Raw genomic sequence first — 6,969 nt, 5'->3', positions numbered from 1 at the left:
GGCTGGAATGAACAGGTGTTTGCACCGCCGGGTCTGTAGTACCTGTCAAGGCAGCCCAAGCAAACCGATGCGTGTTTGCATGTGTGTATGCCTGTGTGCGTTTACATGTTCAGGAGTGACAGATGCTGCAGGGTACAGATGGGGACCCCAGCCTCTGCTGCGTGTCCTAAACATCACGCCCCTCTTTCTGCAAGTTGTGGCCCCAGTCACCACCTTGTCTTCCCTTCAGCGGTCGACCCCGCCGCCCTCCGCTCTGCCGCCAGAGGGCGCCCTCGGACTCCTGACGGACGGGCCCCGCCCCGGCTCCCGGGCTTCAGGTTCTAATAGAAACTCTCGCAGGGGTGGCGGGCGCCTGTAATCCCAGCACCGTGGGAGGCTGGGGCAGGAGAATCGCTTGAACCCAGGAGGCAGAGGTTGCAGTGAGCTGAGAGCGCACCATTGCCCTCCAGCCTGGGCGACAAGAGTGAAACTCCTTTTCAAAAAAAAAAAAAGAAACAAGACGGGGAGTGTCCGCCTGTGGACACGGTGTAGCCAGCATGATGTGGCTCCTCCCTGAGTGGCCACGTCCCCTTCAGGGTCACAGGCGCGATCCAGGGAATGAGGAAAGGAAGATGGAACTGCAGGCATGGCGGGGGATCTGGCAGGCAGCTGGGAGAATCGTGTGCCCCCCATCGTGGGCCCCCCCGCCGTATGCCCCCTCACCGTGTGCCACCCCCATCGCGTGCCCCCCTCATGGCTGCTGCCCCTAGTGGGGATTCCCCGGGGTGGGCGCCACTCACGAGAGTGACTGCGATGGCTTCACTGGGCTGGGCCCTCCAGGCTCCCTCTCCACCCCTGCCACTGAGCTCCACGCCCGGACCCAGGCCTGGGGGAGCTGCAGGGACAGATCCTCAGCCCTCTGGCTTCAGCTTCCATCCCAGCAGGGTCCGGCCAGGAGGCAGGGGGCTGGGAGAGTGAGGGAGGAAGAGTGGGGGAGGGGGAGTGAAGCTGATTGTCAGTCCCTGGCCTCCTCCCTCCAGAGGACAGCCTGTCCATGGGAGTCCCTCTCTGCAGCCCCTACCCCCGCTGCTGGGCCCCCACTGTTGCCAACCCCAGGGGCTGTGTCATCCGGTGTTGCTGCTCCTCGCCCTGCCTACCCCTCCACCAACCCCACTGCTAAATCCTTCTTCTGGATGAGGGAGCCATCACCTTCCGACAGCAATTAAGGAGGGTGAATGTGTTATGTTTGGGACATCTGAAGATTTCCTAGCATGAACGCACAATCCCAAGCTTGTGTGTGTGTGTGAGAGAGAGAGAGAGACAGTCTCACTCTGTCTCCCACACTGGAGTACAGTGGCACAATCTCAGCTCACTGCAACCTCCACCTTCCAGGTTCAAGTGATTCTCCTGCCTCAGCCTCCCAAGTAGCTGGGACTACAGGCATGCACCGCCATGCCCAGCTAATTTTTATATTTTTAGTAGAAACTGTTTTTTCCATGTTGGCCAGGCTGGTATCGAACTCCTAGCTTCAAGTGATCCACCTGCCTCAGCCTCCCAAAGTGCTGGGATTACAGGTGTAAGCCACCTAGTTGAGTCATTCTTTCTTTCTTTCTTTCTTTCTTTCTTTCTTTCTTTCTTTCTTTCTTTCTCTCTCTCTCTCTCTCTCTTTTCTTTCTTTTCTTTTCTTTTTTTTCTTTTCTGACGGAGTTTCACACTTGTTGCCCAGGCTGGAGTGCAGTGGTGTGATCTCGGCTCACTACAACCTCCACCTCCTGGGTTCAAGCAATTCTCCTGCCTCAGCCTCCAGAGTAGCTGGAACTATAGGCATGCGCCACCATGCCCGGCTAACTTTGATATTTTTAGTCGAGTCAGGGTTTCTCTTTCTCCATGTTGGTCAGGCTAGTCTCAAACTCCCGACCTCAGGTGATCTGCCCACCTCAGCCTCCCAAAGTGCTGGGATTACAGGCGTGAGCCACCGTGCCCAGCCTCCCAGTTGAGTCATTTCTAGTCTTCTGAGCACCAGAAACTTGATGTGTGTTGTTTTATTAATTTTATAATTATTTATTTATTTATTTATTTGAGACGGAGTCTTGCTCTTTGCCCAGGCTGGAGTGCCGTGGTGCGATCCTGGCTCACTGCAACCTCCGCTTCTCACGTTCAAGCGATTCTCCTGCCTCAGCCGCCCAAGTAACTGGGACTACAGGCGCCTACCACCACGCCCGGCTAATTTTTTGTATTCTTTTTTTTTTTTTTCTTTTTTTTTGAGGCGGAGTCTCGCTCTGTCGCCCGGACTGGAGTGTAGTGGCCGGATCTCAGCTCACTGCAAGCTCTGCCTCCGGGTTTATGCCATTCTCCTGCCTCAGCCTCCGAGTAGCTGGGACTACAGGCGCCCGCCACCTCGCTCGGCTAGTTTTTTTTTTTTGTATTTTTAGTAGAGACGAGGTTTCACCGTGTTAGCCAGGATGGTCTCGATCTCTGACCTCGTGATCCGCCCGTCTTGGCCTCCCAAAGTGCTGGGATTACAGGCTTGAGCCACCGCACCCGGCCAATTTTTTGTATTCTTTTTTTTTTTTTTTTGAGACGGAGTCTCGCTCTGTCTCCCAGGCTGGAGTGCAGTGGCTGGATCTCAGCTCACTGCAAGCTCCGCCTCCTGGGTTCACGCCATTCTCTGCCTCAGCCTCCGGAGTAGCTGGGACTACAGGCGCCCGCCACCTCGCCCGGCTAGCTTTTTGTATTTTTAGTAGAGACGGGGTTTCACAGTGTTAGCCAGGATGGTCTCGATCTCCTGACCTCATGATCCGCCGTCTCGGCCTCCCAAGTGCTGGGATTACAGGCTTGAGCCACCGCGCCCGGCCAATTTTTTGTATTTTTTTTTTTTTTTTTTGAGACGGAGTCTCGCTCTGTCGCCCAGGCTGGAGTACAGTGGCCGGATCTCAGCTCACTGCAAGCTCCGCCTCCTGGGTTCAGGCCATTCTCCTGCCTCAGCCTCCCAAGTAGCTGGGACTACAGGCGCCCGCCACCTCGCCCGGCTAGTTTTTTTGTATTTTTAGTAGAGACGGGGTTCACTGTGTTCGCCAGGATGGTCTCGATCTCCTGACCTTGTGATCCACCCGTCTCGGCCTCCCAAAGTGCTGGGATTACAGGCTTGAGCCACCGCGCCCGGCCTGTATTCTTAATAGAGATTGGGTTTCACCATGTTGGCCAAGCTGGTCTCAAATCCCTGACCTCGGGTGATCTGCCTGCCTCAGCCTCCCAAACTGCTGGGATTACAGGGATGAGTCATGGCTCCCAGGCTTCTTTTTATTGAAAAAAAAAAATTAAATATTTTTTGCTTAATTTATTTCACCAGTCATATCACAAAGACTTGTGTTGTTTAAAGCCACTGGGTTTGGTATAATTTGTTATGCAGTAGTAGTTGACTGATACAATAGGTATTCCTGAATTACTTTCAGAAACCTGATAATAATATGTACACTAACTAGGGCTGTATCAGGGTGCATGGCAGGGTTTGTGAAGGCTTTTTTTTTTTTTTTTTTTGAGACGGAGTCTCGCTTTGTCACCAGGCTGGAGTGCAGTGGCCGGATCTCAGCTCACTGCAAGCTCCGCCTCCCGGGTTCACGCCATTCTCCTGCCTCAGCCTCCCAAGTGGCTGGGACTACAGGCGCCCGCCACCTCGCCCGGCTAGTTTTTTTGTATTTTTAAGTAGAGACGGGGTTTCACCGTGTTAGCCAGGATGGTCTCGATCTCCTGACCTCGTGATCCACCCGTCTGGGCCTCCCAAAGTGCTGGGATTACAAGCTTGAGCCACCGCGCCGGCCTGTGAAGGCATTTTAAAGAGGTTTAGTTCCTGTACTCAGGAGCTGCTGCCTAGTGGGGCAGACAGACCATGAATACCCATCGTGGGAGGCAGAACACATAAGTACATGGGCGAAAGCTGTTCCAGAGGCTGGTGGATTGGATTCAATTGGCCTGATGTATCATGGAGTCCTCCTGAAAGAAGTGGCCATCTGCTCGAGCTTGGTCAGGCCTGTTGGGCTGAGAGAAGCCAGACAAGGTTCAGATAGGTGGAGGGTCAGGGTGGGTTGGAAAGGAACAAGTCAATATGGGTGCAGAAGGCATCCTGATGGATAGGTGGTGCTGTGAAGTGGAACCAGCCATTGAGGCAGCCTCAAATGCTGTCCCCATTGTGAGGACTTTGAAAAACGCCCTAGGCCGTGCGCGGTGGCTCAAGCCTGTAATCCCAGCACTTGGAGGCCGAGACGGGCGATCACGAGGTCAGGAGATCGAGACCATCCTGGCTAACAAGGTGAAAACCCGTCTCTACTAAAAAATACAAAAAAAACTAGCCGGGCGACATGGCGGGCGCCTGTAGTCCCAGTGCTCGGGAGGCTGAGGCAGGAGAATGGCGTAAACCGGGAGGCGGAGCTTGCAGTGAGCTGAGACCCGGCCACTGCACTCAAGCCTGGGCGGCAGAGCAAGACTCCGTCTCAAAAAAAAAAAAAAAAGAGACGCCCTCCTTTTAAACACAGAAAGGCAGGAGTAAATATATATATTTCTTTATGTTTTTGAGACGGAGCCTCGCTCTGTCACCCAGGCTGGAGTGCAGTGGTGCGATCTCGGCTCACTGCAAGCTCTGCCTCCCAGGTTCATGCCATTCTCCTGCCTCAGCCTCCCGAGTAGCTGGGACTGCAGGCGCCTGCCACCTCGCCTGGCTAATTTTTTTGTATTTTTAGTAGAGACGGGGTTTCACCATGTTAGCCAGGATGGTCTCGATCTCTTGACCTCGTGATCCACCCACCTTGGCTTCCCAACGTGCTGGGATTATAGGCATGAGCCACCGTGTTCGGCCAATTTATATTTCTGGTAAGGGGTGGGAAGAAGGAGCTTTCTCAGGCTGGAGGGAAGAGAAGACAGATGAGCGCAGACACTCCTGGTGGCAGCATGAGGGCCAGGGAGCAGGTGCGGGGCATGGTGGGGCTCTGCAGGGTGGTTGTGGTTGGTGAGGACCACTGGAGCAGGGCCTTGAAGGGCCTCACCCCTCACTGGGCTGCCTCTGGGCCATCTTCCAGTCTGCCAGGGACTAGCAGAGGGCAGAGACTGGGAGAGGAATCATTATTCGATGACCTCATTCAGCCCTAGGGATTTGGGGTGGCTAAGGTGGAATGCCAGTGGATTATATCTGACATGATGCAGGGTGTCTGGGTTCAGCTAGGCAGTTCTGCTCCCTGTGGTGGGGGGTGGGGGGATCAACAATAATCTCGTGGCTTTCCCTGTCCAGGAATGTCTGAGGTAGCTCACTCACAGGGCGGGCAGGTGGTACCTGCTCAGTGGTGCCATCACCCAGGGGCTTCCAGGTGGCTGCTTGAGCTGCCTCACGCGCTTTCGGTGTCCCCCACGGTCAGCAGGCCAGCGGCCTCGTAGCGTCCCTGGTTGCAGCCATGCCTGAAGGGGGCGCCGCCGGATCGGTGCGTTTCACAGCTCAGCATCTGTGATGGGCTACACCTGTGTGTTAGCACGTTCCTGATAAGGCCCAGCTGTTGTAACAAATAGACCTGTCTGGCACGCAGGCTCTGGCACAGTGAACATTTACTACTTGCTCCAGGCCGGCAATGCAGGCAGCTCCACAGGACCCGCTCCACAGGTGACCTCAGGACTCAGGGTCCCTCCTCGTCCGGGCTTCATGGCCGCCTAGGGTCCCATGCACTCCTCCTCCTGGGGTTGAAAGGGGAATGGAGGCCCAGGGTGGACGGCAGGAAGAAGACACAGGGCTGGAGGCACAAGCCCGCGGCGGCCTCAGCGAAAGGACCAGCTTTCCTTCCTGCAAGGCGTGAGTCCGGCCCCTGCCCCCGAGCTCCTGACTCCAGCCAACCCGGCCTCAGAATGAGTGGCCCCGAGAGGGCCCCGGGCCACAGGGCTGTGGGGACACCTCCAGTCGTAACATGCAGCAGGACCAAGAGGTGAGCAAGGGGAGAGAAACTTCCAGAAGGCTTCCCAGAGGCGGTGATCCTGAGGCTGGGCCTTCAAGGATGAATGGGGCGAGAGGGGGAGAAGGGCTTCCCGGGCGGAGGGTGTGGGGCTGTCGGGGTAGTGGCATCTCTAACAAAATACTGTAGGTGGGGCAGCTTAGACGCAACAGAAATTTACTTCTCACGGCTTTGGAGAGTTTGGAGGTTCATGACCAGGGTGTGGGCAGCTTGGTATCTGCTGAGAGCCTGTGTTTGTCATTTCATTTTTTTTTTTTTTTTTTTTTTTTGAGACGGAGTCTGGCTCTGTCGCCCAGGCTGGAGTGCAGTGGCCGGATCTCAGCTCACTGCAAGCTCCGCCTCCCGGGTTCACGCCATTCTCCTGCCTCAGCCTCCGAGTAGCTGGGACTACAGGCGCCGCCACCTCGCCCGGCTAGTTTTTTGTATTTTTTAATAGAGACGGGGTTTCACCGTGTTAGCCAGGATGGTCTTGATCTCCTGACCTTGTGATCCGCCCGTCTCGGCCTCCCAAAGTGCTGGGATTACAGGCTTGAGCCACCGCGCCCGGCCTCATTTTTTTTTTTTAAAGGTTAGAGTGCAGTGGCACAGTCTTGACTCACTGCACCCTCTGCCTCCCAGGTTCAAGCAATTCTTCTGCCTCATCCTACTGAGTAGCTGGGATTACAGGCGTCCACCACCAAGCCTGGCTAATTTTTGCATTTTTTGTAGAGACAGGGTTTCACCATGTTGGCCAGGCTGGTCTTGAATTACTGACCTCAGGTGATCCGCCCTCCTCGGCCTCACACCTGTGCTGGGATGACAGGTGTGAGCCTTTGCGCCTGGCCTTTGTTTTGTTTTGTTCTTTTTTGTTTTTATGAGACAGGGTCCCACTCTGTCGCCCAGGCTAAAGGTGTGATCTCAGCTCACTGCAGCCTCCGCCTCCTGGGCTCAAGCGATCCTTCCATCTCGATCCTCCCAGTTCAGCCTTGCAAGGTGCTAGAATTACAGGCATCAGCCGCCATGCCCT

Source organism: Trachypithecus francoisi, unplaced genomic scaffold (genome assembly GCF_009764315.1).
Source record: "Trachypithecus francoisi isolate TF-2019V2 unplaced genomic scaffold, Tfra_2.0 Lachesis_group5, whole genome shotgun sequence".
Taxonomy (NCBI): Eukaryota; Metazoa; Chordata; class Mammalia; order Primates; family Cercopithecidae; genus Trachypithecus; species Trachypithecus francoisi.
This window is presented reverse-complemented; position numbering follows the sequence as displayed.